Source organism: Gobio gobio (genome assembly GCF_949357685.1).
Source record: "Gobio gobio genome assembly, chromosome: 7".
NCBI classification, from domain to species: Eukaryota; Metazoa; Chordata; class Actinopteri; order Cypriniformes; family Gobionidae; genus Gobio; species Gobio gobio.
The window spans coordinates 3,428,928-3,443,468 of record NC_137103.1 but is presented as its reverse complement, the minus strand read 5'-3'; positions in this window follow the sequence as shown (position 1 = coordinate 3,443,468).

Genomic DNA, 14,541 nt, shown 5'->3' with positions numbered 1-14,541 from the left:
CCATTTCAGCAGAATATAATTAAAATATTAGTCCTAGTCTGTGGGGTAAAACGCCTCCCACTCTCATAAATACTGTAGTTACCGTGTTCTGAACATCACATTCTTTGTTTTTTGTTGAATAAACATATTTGGTCTTTATATTTAAAAATGACCTCACATTAGCCTCAGTTAGCTAGTTAGCCAGCCAGTTAGCATCAGCTAACAATATTTTTCAAAAGGGTTGATTTTCAGCATGGTTCATTAATAATATTCATATTTATTTTGGCTTGTCTTTTTAATTTTAAGGCTACAGTGACTTTTCTGTCTCTATGATTTAAAAAAATTCCACCGAATGGGTAACATTTCAGTCTCCAGGACATTTTTTGTATAAATTTGCATGGAAATTAACTCTAAAATACATTTTATAATTAAGCAAAGTGTCCTGAACATTAATCTAACTGCAAATGTAAAATTTAACTTTTTTTAAACAATATTAACTACTGAAAACTGACAAAAAAAATTGTATTTGTTATTTGTCCCGGGTATCTAAATCTAAACTTTATCATGAGATATAATCATTTAAATCGTTCAGAAATCGTACTTTTTTGCAGTGTTGTGTGACTCCATATACCATCTATGCTTAAAAAATATATTTTTAATAAAAAATCCATAATATGTTATATAAAATACACATGTCCTCAGTCCTGTTATCCTCACACATTGCCCTCTCTAAAAGCGTGGATCTTATGTAGGCCATGGGAAGACCAAAAGTAAATACTCTCATTTTTATTTCTGTATATTTGATGAAATTGTAACTTTGACTAAGAAGGTTATATCTCAATGCACTGTCCTGTTACCTAAATTATTTCTTAGAGGTTATTTGTTTATTTTAAAAAATATTAACTTTAGGTAAGTCACTACAATTTTCTCAGTGTCCTCATGCTATTAGCTACTTAGCCAAGTGGCAATTTGGCATGTATTTGCTCATTGTTTGCTTAAAAAACTCAATCCTGTTACTTTCAGTCCTGTTACTCAAATGAAAACTAATAGGACTGAGTAAGAGTAGAGTCCTCTGTTTTGATGATTTAAAATTGTGAATATTAGTTGATATAATATTCACTTGATTTATGAGTTTTACAGTTGAAATTACAATTTTTTTTTTACATTTAGCACACATGGCTATGAACACACACACACTCTCTCTCTCTCTCTCTCTCTCTCTCTCTCTCTCTCTCACACACACACACACACACACACACACACACATGTATGGACACTCATTCCTGTTACAAAAATCAATTGTGTTTCCGGACGCATGAGCAATTAATTAATACTTTATTTCTCAAGGTTTGGCCATGGCTGCATTAGCTTATAGTTTATTTTTTATTCCATAAGTACTAAATGTGTTGAACAATTTAGCATGTAACGTTTTAATTAGATTCTGCTGAAATGAACGAAATGACTTGAAAAAAGATTTGTTCATTTTGCTGAACGAGATTCAAAGATCCGAGTCAGTAAAATGATCCGAACTTCCCATCACTCCAGCTGAAGCTCCTCCAGGTCCTAGTGCCTGCCCACTAGAATGTTATTTATATATATATATTTATATTTAGTGGGGGCGCTGTTGTTACAATAATTAAATGAAAAGTAGAATACACAAATAATTTTTCTGAATACATAAAGCAGTAATGATGTCAAAGCACAAGCATGACACTTGTAAATTAAATACTTTTATATACAGTTTATTAATCTGTAATACAATTTTATGAAATGGATGATGAAAAATAATCCAAGGAGCACTAAAATAATTGTATATTTTATTTTATTTGAGGCTAAAGACAGCATCAACTGATGCCATGCCACGCCCACTTCATCTGCACAAACATTACATCCAAAAATACAATATTGAGGTGACAACTGCATCTGTCTGGGGTGAAAAATCACTGACTGTATTATTGCTATTTTCAGAGAAAATATACTCTTATAATAAAAAGAACTTTATTAACATTTATTTATCTTTAACAAGTATCCTTTTAGTAAGGAAACCAGAGTGGGAAAAAAAAAATTTCCAAACAAAGGGGAAAAATAAACATATATCGGTATCGACATCGGCCAAAATGAGTTATCGGCATATCGGATATCAGCAAAAATCCAATATCATGCATCCCTACTACACTCATCCAGATTCATGTCTTCTAGGTTTTGGCCTTCCATCCACACAGAGACGAAACTGAGCTTTCTGAAGATGCTCTCCGGAGTGGAAAACACCATTCTCATGTTGTAGTTTCACTGGACTGTGACAATGAGCAAGCCAAGAGGCGATAGATCTGCTCTGAAACACTTGAAGGAGAGAAGGAAAAGAGATGCACAGAGAACAGGGATATACAACATGTATAGATGGATCGAGCTACTGATCTTAACACAATATGAAAATACTCCTAACCTTTCCCCAACCGCTGCTCTCTTCTGTCTAAAGTCTTGGGAAGCAGATCTATCTTCACTTGGGTTGTCTTGTGCTTTCTCTTTCTCAGAAAGACTTTCCTCTTCTTGTTCTCTTCCCTCCAGGTCTTTCTGTTCACCCTCTCCTTCCCTTCAGTGTTCGGTGTTTATGTCCCACCTGCTCCTCATATGATTGACCTTTCATTAATGCTGCATCCCAAATCACTTATTTATACTTGGCCTCAAAGTATGTACTCTTAGGCCTAGTCCACACGTACACGGGTATTTTATAAACAGAGTTTTTCCCTCCTCTATTTAAAAAAAAAAGTGTCCAGATGAAAACGCAAAACACGCTATGAAGCAAACCAACAGGTGGCGATATAACCCTAACCGCAAAGCCATTTTGGCCAATCAGAAGCCTGGAAAAAAGGTTATTGCTGTTCCGGTAAAGACGCAACAAGCCGAAATCTCCTATTTCACGACAACACTGCAACTGGAGTTCCTAAAAATCTTCACCCTGGCAGGAGTTTTCAAAAACGTTCAGTTTCGGTGTCTGGATACTGCGTTTGCTGTGGACGAATGGCCAAACCGCATAGAAAAAGCTGTGGGTTTGAAAATACCTGTTATTGTGGACAGGGCCTTAAGCCTTATTCTGATGGTAATTGTTTCTCGTGGGGTTAGACGGTATTTTCTAGGGCTGGGTATTGACACAAATTTCACAATTCGATTAGATTTCGATTCACAAACTTTCGATTTCGATTCACAAGCTTTCGATTTGATTCGATTTTCGATTCGATTATTTTATATGTATATCAGGTATAATATATGGCCAATTTTCTCAAGGAAAACTATTTTCTGAACTAATGTTGTAAACTATGGGAGTCAGTTGACACTACATTAGCCTACTAATATTGAAGGTACAAATTAACAGATTTGTATACAAACACTTAAATTACACTAAATTAGTGTAATTTAGTTTTTTATAATAATAAAGTTATAATATTAACTTTACAATTATATAATCATATTTTTACTCCAATTAGATTTTTTTTATATAAACATTTGGCTGTCATAAAAACGTGCCAGATTTATTCATAGGCTACATACATGCATTAAATATTGAAGAACATTAAAAATGACAATCAATATCCTATGTAATGGTGCATATAATTAGCAAAATGCTCCTCTCTAGAGTTAATTTTTCTAGCTGACTAACGAGTTTATGGACACTGGATATGGTTTTTCTGAGGAAAATGTGACGTTACATGACATTGTTTAAAGGCTGTTTTACTGATGCCTTTCTGCGGTTGAAACACTCGAGCTATTCTATGTGACGATACGGATTTCGGTAAGTTGCCCTGTATATTTTAACACACTTTCAGAAGCTCATTCCTGTTTATTTCGCGCTGTAACTGATATTAAGGTGGAAGAGAAGATCATGTTTGCTCTGCGCTGCTGGTTCTCTTGAGCTGAGCAACAGCACCAAAACGGTATTTATGTTTTTGAATTTCGTAAAAAATAGACGTAATCTGAAATCTGAGATTTTGTTGAATATCAATAGTAATAAAGCACAAATATTATTGCGATTTATTGGATGGGAGGCGCGCTACAATGTTTATTTCATTCACTAACTGAAAACAGGATGACTAATCGATTCTTGGGATTTAAGAATCAATATTGTTTTGTAAAAGTGAGAATCGATTAAAATCGAGAAATCAATATTTTTTACCCAGCCCTAGTATTTTCATCATTGTCAGGGGCTAGTCTGTGATTTTATTGCCGTCTGAATCCAGAATGTCAGGGTTTTTCTCCCACCACCTGCGTAAGAATCCCCGGCCGAATTACCTCCTGTTTTAGACACAAGGTCGTGTGGTGATTTAGCTGTCGTCCGAATCCACATCTCTGAGTTTACAAGAATATATCACTTCAAAATTCACTGTTTATATTCTTTTTGACCCCTACAGGGCACCGTACGGTTGCGGTCATTTGGATACATTTTAAAGATCTAGACTTTTATTACTGAAATGCTGGTGAGTATTTACAAGAGCAATCCTTTATTACCACTTAAAAGATAAAGAGAAGAAAAGCACGTAAACATTTGAAATGGGCCGTTATTTATGTTCAATTAGCAGCTTTATGTTTACCTCATGTAAATTAGGGGCTGTATTCACTTATTTCCGCTCATTTCCACATTTTTAGAATGACATCCTATCTTCCTAACTGGAGATTTAAGTAATTAAATAATTAATAATTTCTCTAACTTATTATTCCAAGCATATGGCATTTTATTTACAGCACAGTCGTGTTATTGAGCACGTGAGCCGGTTCCCAGGAGCGCAGGATCACAACCGTGAAGAAATCACATCTGAATGCACGAGTTTATCACTGACGTTTATTTTTACAGACGTCCACGTGAGAAACTATTACCGTCTGAATAGGGCTTTATTGTGAAGACAAACTCGATGCATTTGAGTGTGCAGCAGAGGAGAAGGCAAACTTTGGGATGCACTATTCTTCATCAGTAACAGCTCTGTCTCTTACCTGTAAACTGCCCTGTCAATCATCTCCTCACAGTTAAAATAACCTGCCGTATCGCAGAGAAATGTAGACACACGTTGATCTGCCAGTCGTGGGTCTTTAATGCAGAGACTCTCCTCATGTGTTTGCAATTTGAATATAACAATGCAGCGAAATGACCAAACATATCTTTATAACAGTTCTCAATGCTGTTCCAGATGAAATATAACATTGAATAAATATCTTTTCATCAGGTTAGATACTCATTTTCAAACACTCAAACCCTTTTATCACTCTACTCGGACTCATGTCTGCCGCGTTTGTAGTTTTTAACACTTTTTATCTGTGTTTGTAGTTCTAATCGAGTCCTCGTCCAACTCACAATGGGTTGTGGGTAATATGAGCCGTTAGAGAGTGTATCGATCTGCCCTTCGGATTCTGACCGGGAATAGTAGAGCATCCAGGGATCTGTGGACTACTCTTTTCAACACTACGATTTGGGACACACTATTTTCCAATACCATTTAGGACGGGTAGTGTGTGAAGTGGGACGCGCTGTAAGACTCTCTTCAACGTGTTTCTTCCTGTGTGTGGATTTCTTTGTGTGGTTTGATCTGATTTATGTTGTAACTGGTTTAAAGTGAGTCCATCGTGATTCATGCGTGAGTCAGACTTCCCAGATCCGCTGTTAAAGATGCCGTCGTCCACATTTCTCTGGAATGTCAGTCGCTTGTGTTGTTTCTGGATGCATTTAGGATGTTTTTATATTATCACTCGCCCTTTCTCTCTGAATGTCTGTCTGCTTTGATCAGTGTTCAACACGTTTCTTGTTGTCGTCATGAACGCGGGCTCCAGAGAAAGCATCATGATGATCAGGCATTTGCTCTACTAGTCGATAGATGAGGTTTAATTAAACCGAGCTGACTTTATACTGTGAACAGCTGGGATTGATCCAGGCCTAATTCATAAAAACACTTACGTATTGCCAATTCTTCTGGCACTTGGGAAGGAATCTGGCATGAAGGGATTTTATAGTCGTGTGAGTTTTGGATCTCAGAGTCGGCTCCAGTCTTCATAAACTAATCATGCAAGGCCGTGTTTGACCTCTTTATGTTGTCATTGGCTTTCTCATCTAAACCATATGTTTAAGGGTGGCAAACTGTTTATCTAAAAGAACAAATACATAAGATTTATTAAGACATTTTATCTAATCTTACAACCCCAAATCAGAAAAAGTTGGGACAGTATGAAAAAAAAAAAAAAATCCAAATCTCTTCCTATCTTTCTTTGAGGAACATTGTTTTTAAACATTTCAATAATTTTCTCACGTATTTGTTGGCAATCTGGCGATCCTCGGCCCATCTTTGCTCCTAAAGGATTAGACCTTTCTTGGATGCTGCTTTTGTACCAAATCATAATTACAATCACCTGTTGACATCACCTGTTTCAAATCACATCATTATTTAACCATTTTACCTCATTACTAGCCCTAAATTGCTCCTGTCCCAACTTTTTTTGAAATGTGTTGCAGGTCTGAATGACAGGAAAGGATGCATATTTACAAATGACATGAAGTTGACCAGACAAAACATGAAATATTTTGTGTTCATATTGTCTGCAATGAAATACAAGTCAAAGTAAATTTAGAAATCACTTCTTTTTTTATCTATTTGCGTTTTCCATACTGTCCCAACTTTTTCTGATTTGGGGTTGTATAAGTAAATGTCCTGCTCATGTTCAAACATACTCTCTAGCTGTGCTCACACAGAGTTATTAACATTGTCATTCGGTGGATTGGTGACATGTAACGTATACAAATACTGTCTGTATTGTTCAAGTCACCTTATTAAACTCTCTGCCTCGATCAGACCAAATCCTCATTGGGCAACTGCGTCTGTAAATAATACCCCTTTCACACACACAGTATTGCTAGAGTGCTTTCTGTGTGAGCACAAACACATCCTGGGATTGATCTCTAAGTATATGAAATAACATTATCATGGTCATTTTCACTGTACATTGACAGGTCTTTCCCCCCACCCACAGCTAATGAATGAGTTATTCAGATAATCTGGGATTGATTTACTCCACTCCTCTGGGTTTAGAAGAGACATTTCCCAAAACAGGCTCGCAGAGAGAAGGCCGGCTGTGCTGGAGTCCCTGCTGAGATTAAACTGAAGGAGAGGCGCAGATGTTCCTCTGAAGATAAGATGATGACCAACTTAGGAACAATTGTGGAGGAGCTAAAGAGAATAGAAAGACAACAAGAGCAAATTATACAGTTACTACAAAACCAACATGAACCCCAATAAAATGTCTTTACACCAATTTACACCTTTCCCCAAAATATCCACTTCAAATGTTTGCACAGAATCTCATTTGCAATGTTCCTAAGTTACATCATTTATAATGACAAAGACACTAATATGATCAAGAATACATTGATTCTAGTGGTCAAAAAAATACAATCTCCATTTCAACACAGATCCTGCCTTTCACTGACCACCATTTCCATTCATTTTACTCCATACACTCTTACTAACCCATTTATCCATAACAATTATATATCATAACAGCTGTCAATGACTAAATCTCCTTATGAAATGTTCTGGAGGGGCTTTTTTACACCACAACTTAGACTTATCCAATTAAATCCAATGTTCTTATGTTCAGCCGGTAAAGCAAAAGTCTCAAAAGAACAAGAATCAAAAACAATATTCTTATTTAATTAACAAAAATGAATCAAGAATAACCCGAAGCGCATCATTTGTCACATTATTTCTTCAACAAAAAATTACTGACATAAAAACAAGGTTTTAGTCCAGATAAATGCTCAGTTGTAGTGATTGGGACTCGCATCACCGCTGACGTTGTGATTTTTGGAGCATGTGCCACTTAAGGTGTGGTTTTGAGTACCACAGATGACCTCTGACATCAGTTATATAACCTCTAATGTGAATTAGTAAACATATACTGATAATATGCAACAAAGAATAGGTTTAGTTAAGAGATATATTTATGTTATCTGTCTCACAAGTTTGTTTGTTTGTTATTGACTTGTGTTAGTCCACCAAGACCCAATCAAAATGTTGCAAAGTTTTGTCCACTGCCCATCCATAAACTGTCTAAAAGTTAGATCTGGTCACAAATCAGGTCTGTGTAATGCAGGGTTCCCACTCTTTTTCAGCAACCATTTTCCAGTACTTTTCCAGGACATTGTTAAATTTTACTATGGCGGGAATAAAAGAATGCCAAATATTGCTTTCTAAGTCTTTAAAAGCCGTACAGTTTATTGCCATTACTTAACAATCCAGCATTTTTCAATATGAGCTCTTAATCATACATTATGACTGTGGAAGCTTGTTTACACCACAGAATAGAAAGAAAAGGTAATTGTGACTTTTTATCTCGCTATTCTGACTTTCTCGCAATTGCGAGTTTACATATTTGTGATATAAACGCGAAAATTGTCGCAATTCTTTTTTCCTCAGAATTGGACTTTATAACTTGCAATTGCAGTTTAGATCTCACAATTCAGAGAAAAGAAGTCACAATTGCAAAATATAAACTCGCAACTGTGCAAAAAAGTCAATTGTGAAGACTTGCGAGTTTATATCACGCAATTCTGACTATATCTTGCAATTCTGACTTTATAACACACAAATGTGACTTTACATCAAAATGATGTGATTAGGGAGCAGCTTACGAGTTAACATTCACTGCATACATTTGAGCAGTTCATAGCATTAGCTACTAAACATCATTATTCAAATACTACTCACACGTATCAAACTCAGCATTCCTGAACATGTGCTTTCTGCAACTAGCGCTGATTGTTTGGGCCAGCGATAAACTCTTTATACTCGGCTAAAGAAATAACTTTTTTTAGAAGAATTTTAACAAGATTTTCCAGGACATTTTACATTTTCTCTAATTTTCCATGTGTTTTCCAGGACTGGAAAATTTGTCATCTATTTTCCAGGTTTTCCAGGACGAGTGGGAACCCTGTAAGTGTGGTGGGGTTTCTGGGATTGTGGTTCATCATCCACCACAACAGCTTGGTCACTGGGCAGGTTGCCCACAGCTCTTTCCGAATGGGCTCCAGGTGTGCTCTCACTGCTTGTTCATCATGGCGAAGGCTGTCTGACAGTGTTGTATACGATTCTGTGCCATGGACTGTGTAGAGGACAGCAGTGTGTATCAGGCACGACGTTATGGGTCTAGGCCCACCCACTTTTCAATTGGCCCACCCAAAACTTTTCTTCTTCTTCTTCAAAAAAAAAAAAAACGTTTAATATAGGCCTATTTTAATTTTGTCAAGAACAATTAAAAATCTGCAAATAAGCTCATAATTTGTGACAAAATAATTTAAATGTTTAGTTTTCAAAACAATTTTTAAAAGTATGTCTATTTTGATGTTTCTGCGAACAGTAGCCGTGTTTCCATTACAGATTTGCACAAAACTTTTGCAAAATGTCGATAAAACACTATTGTGAAATGACAGTTTCCGTTAACCGATATTATGCGACTAAAACTTTTTTTTTTCCTCTCGCAATAAGGATTGACCACCCACAATTGGTCTGGCCCATCCAAAACTGGAATCCTGGCGCCGTGCCTGGTGTGTATTGTGTCCTGCTTTCAGCTGCCTCTTGTATTTCTGTACTCATCTTGCAGGCATAGTTTTCTGTGTGAAGAACAGCTTCAGATTCAGTGAGATTTTGTTGTAGGTCAAGAAACGGTTCTGTTTGGTGGATCCACTCTCCCACTCTCAGTAGATAACTTACTGTATATGTGTGCCACTTAGGGATAGCGATCACTTGAATATACAGTTAAGCTGTATATTCGCGCTAAATAGCTGTATATCGCGCGCTAAAAACCTGTCAGTCATGAATGAGCATGTCTGCCTGCTGATCGCTGATTGGCTAAAAGTGCGTGCTCGTCTGCGACCCCATGATGACGGATTTTATGGAGTACAAGCACACTTTAGTATTGTTTATTAACCAATTAGACTATAAAACACCATACTGACCCGAAATTTTGTCCACCCGCACAATTAAATTCAAAACTGTCCAATCTGGCAACACTGTTGACGTTTATGTTCCCTGTTTGTTGGAAAGACTGTTCTGGAGTTATCCATCACTGGCTTTGATGACCTGAAATCCTGTCCTGTGGATTTCAGTAGCAATCGATCGATTAGAGGCAGTGTTCTTCAAGTTTGGTTTTAATACTTACCTGTGTACTCGCCTCGAGAGACTTACCTGCTTTGTGTTTGATAAACTCCTGCACTTGGGTTCATTGCATTTCCTGTGTTGGTGTGTCATTACAAAGGCCAGCCCCATCACCATGATCCCAGTAGACATCATGGCTGGGATACTGACACATATGTGGAGGAATTTGTGGAATATTGCCACTTAACATCCTGTAATGAGCAAGAATTGATGGATCTGTTTTGGAGTGAGTTGGACACGAACATCTCCCAATGGATACCAGCGGGAAATTCAAGTTTAACCCTGGACCGGCATCTGGACATGGTTCTGTGGATGTGTGGCATTCACTGTCGCTGAGGTGGAGGACGACAGCGCCACAGCTTTTAGAGATGGCGCAATCTTTTCTGAAGAGTTGTCCATTCCTCATGTGCATTATGATGAATGATGAATGTGAGGTGGTCAATCCACTTGGATCAAAAACCTCAGTTAACAAGCTGTTTATTTTACACTTAAATGCTTGCGACCTGAGTATCTTTCTAGCCTAAACTCTCACTTCTTGTTGGTAGTGTACAATAGATGCATACATACAATAGATGCCTTAGATTGAATTGTGTGTGAGATTTAGGATCTGGAATTGGAAGGGATTCAGGTTGACACAAAACATTTCAAGGGCACTTGGTTGTACAGGTTTGTGGGGATAACCTGGGTCTTAATGCCATTCTAGGCTATTCACAGAAAGCTCCTCAGGGAAATCTGTGTGTTGATGGTGTCGGGTACAAAGAGAGATTATGAGAGGACAGACAGTTGAGGATCTGTCAGTGATGCACAACAGGGTTAAATGCCACTCTGATCTATCGCAGAATAACCCAAACTGGCATCAAAAGTGAGCGTTCACTTAATAAACTTCAGGTAACTCCAGATATAACGCATGACATTCTGGAAGGGTTTGGTGGATACGAAACCAAGCTTGTCCTCAATTCTTTGATGAACAAAACCTCTTGACACTTGACCAGCTGAATAATAGACCAAGGTTATTCTGATAGTCACAACAGTCCATCTGCTATCAAACCTCAGGATCTTAAAAACCCTGATGGGACTGTCAGACAAACAGCAGCACAGATGTGATGTCTTCTACGGCTGCTGCCTCTTATGACAGGAGATTTGAGTACAGAAGATGAGAAACACTGGGAACTACTACTTTCATTACTTGTCTGTATGGAGTGGATTACTCTCCAGACTGGACTGCAGAGGCAGATATATTTACACAGCATCTGATTGAGGAACACCGTAGGCGCTTTATCCAGACAAAACATCCCTTTATGCTTCATTATCCTGGGGCCAGCAGGAAACTTGGACCCTTGGTTCAGTTCTGGTGCATGCATTTTTCACATCATTTGTAAAACTCAGACTTTCCAACACCAGATGCTGTTGTGCTACTCTCTGAGATTTTCTCACATGACTTTGAAGTTGGTAGCTACAGGTCAGGAATGACACTTTTTGTCTCACTCTGCCAATGGTGAGCCCCAGTTTTCAACCATTCAGAACATTGTGGTCATTCACTCCAAAGTCAAATTCATTGTGGAAAAAATGAGCTTGATTTGGTGGACATTCATTCTGTTGATGTTCGCCACCCTCTACATGCTGTGATAGAGAATGAGAATGATCATTACATTTCTCTGAGATCCAGGCTATGTGAAGGGGGAGGTGGACAAAACAACATTAGTTTAAATGATGCTTGTCAACACCCACTACCAAATACTACCTCTTGCAGCTGTAAACAATATGCTATTAATGCAAATATCAATCAAGACCAAATATCATTCCTCAAGGCCATAGCTGAGGCAATCAGCAAGTGGATCAGTGAGAGGAGAAGCGCCAACACTACAGGCAGGAGGATTGCATTCGCCAAGGAGGGAGAGCAGCCCATGAGGAAAATAAACCGTGTTGGCTTGCTCTACGCAGTGACACCAGGATGATGTCCGGTCCAAGCATGGACTGGATGATGTGTGCTGGATTTTTCAGCTTCCCAAACAAGGTCAACTGTCATCACCCAGTCCACGCTTAGACCGGACATCATCCTGGTCTTGGAGTCAACGAAACAGCTGATCGTACTGTTGGAGAGACTGGCGCAGGAGAAAAGAGGGAGAAGTATGACTGCTGGAATGGGTTTAAAACCAGGTGTATGCCAGTGGAGGTGGGTTCCTGAGGATTTACAGGTCATTCCCTCAGCAAGGCTTACTGGGAATAACTGGTGCAAGCCGGAGAAGAGCCGTCAGCAATAGCATGGAGGCTGCAGAGCGGCCATCAAGATAACTATGGTTGAAAAGGGGAGACACGTGGGGACTGCAAAATGCCACTTGGACACAGGCCCAGGCTTGATGAAACCTCGGGTCACCTGGAAGAGGGCGTCTGCTGAAAGACTCGAAGCACCTAATGACGCCAGGAAACAACACTGACAATGTGTCCAAGTTTGAAAGACTCCACTGAATATCCATATGTTCTCATTTTTGGAGACAACCAGTGCTTTCAAGCTTTTGCCATTATAATGGACTTGAGCAAAACACATTGCTGGCTGCAGTAGATGCTTTAAAGTATTCTACATCTTTGACATAAACTACTCCAAACTCCGCCAGTTTCTACAGACTGTGGTGTATGGACTTCCTGGGGATGAAACGCCAGCAATAAGAGTTCTGCAAGCATTCATTTGAGCTGACAAACAGCAGCTGTTATTACTATGACCTCACCTCCTCCTTGGCTTATGTTATGCTGTTTGTTCTTTTATATTTACTCGTACAGTATTACTTCTAAATACTTCTATTTTTCTTCTAAAAGCCGCTCATTTCAGGGCACTACTGACATTTGGAGCTACAAAGAGCTACACACTCCTGGAGAGCCTGGATTACCTGCTTGATTCCAGTGAAAAGGAAGCAGGCCTGGAAGACTCTGATTCCCCCTGAAGATAATACAGGGATGGAAGAGGAGTACCAGGACTGTGAGGAGGCAGATGCAGACTAAACCTTCAGTTCTAGAAATGGGCCAATAACCTGGTCTACTACTCCACCTCCACAGGGGCCAGGGAGATCTCCAGCTGCACAAGTGATAAAGCTGACACCTGGACCAAAGCACTCGTGCTCTCCTGTAGAGGATATAAAGCCAGCTTTTGTATCATTTTTTCCATCAAGCATCCAAAGCATCTTGGTGGAGATGACAAATGTTGAAAGCGTGTATATGGCACTGGCTGGAGGGATGTGGACTGGACAGATATGGAAGCGTTTATTGGTCTGCTCCTTGCTGTAGTTTATCACTCCAACTAGTGTAACGAAAATATGACGAAAAATGTTCGTTGACAACCTTTTATCGCACGACTAAGACAAGATGACTAGAACTAAAAAACACATTTGACAAAGAACTAAGACTGAGACTAAATTTGTCCGGATTGTGGGAGGTTGAAACTGGCCGTGCAATTTTTTGTGCTTAAAATCTTGTCAAGAGTCATCTGATTCGATAACAGGGCCACAAGACCTGCTCGGCATGAAAGTGACATCTGGCACCAATTCGGGATCTGGAATTTATGGGTTGAGCGTCTCAAACTAATTTTCAACCCTGACATAACGGTGGATGAGTGCCTGGAGCCATTTAGAGGTCGATGCTTGTTCAAGCACTACATGCCTAGTAAGACGGCAGAATATGGACTAAAAATATAGGCAGCATGTGAGGCCAGGACGAGTTATGCTTGGAACATGCAAGTTTACACCACAAGCCTCGAGATGGACAGCCAGAGGGAAATCAGGGCATGCGTGTGGTCCTTGATTTGACACACAGTTAAGTGTGATCATTTCTTCACTTCTTATGCCCTTGGTCAGGAGCTCCTGAAAAGGAAGTTGACCATGGTTGAGACAGTTCGCAAAAGCAAACCTGAACTCCCACCTGCTCTTCTGACAACGAGAGTCAAAGCTGTTTTCCTCTTTTTGAGTTCACTAAGTGTGACGACTCCTCTGAGTGGGGTTTCCCCAGGCTCAGGTGGATGATTGGCTGGCTCCGCCCTTTCAAGTGGTTATTCCGTACACCTGTGGTGGACTTCCTGTCGAGCGTGTTGAAAAGGAGCATGAGGAAAAGGCCAAGGAGGGCGACAGACTGGACATGATTTTCATTTACGTTTGGGTTCCTTTATAGTTGTTTTTCCTTTGACACATCCAACACTAGCAACAGCACATTACTTTTCCATGCATTCATTACATTACACCACTGATTCCTGACTGTTACATTTATATACTGTTTTCTTTCTGTATAGGTCTATTTTTGTTAATAAATTTGGGTATTTTTTCGGCTTTCTTGTGTCCCTCTTTTTGTTGCGTCCCTTTTTGAGCTATGGGACGTAACACTAAGACACACAGTCTTG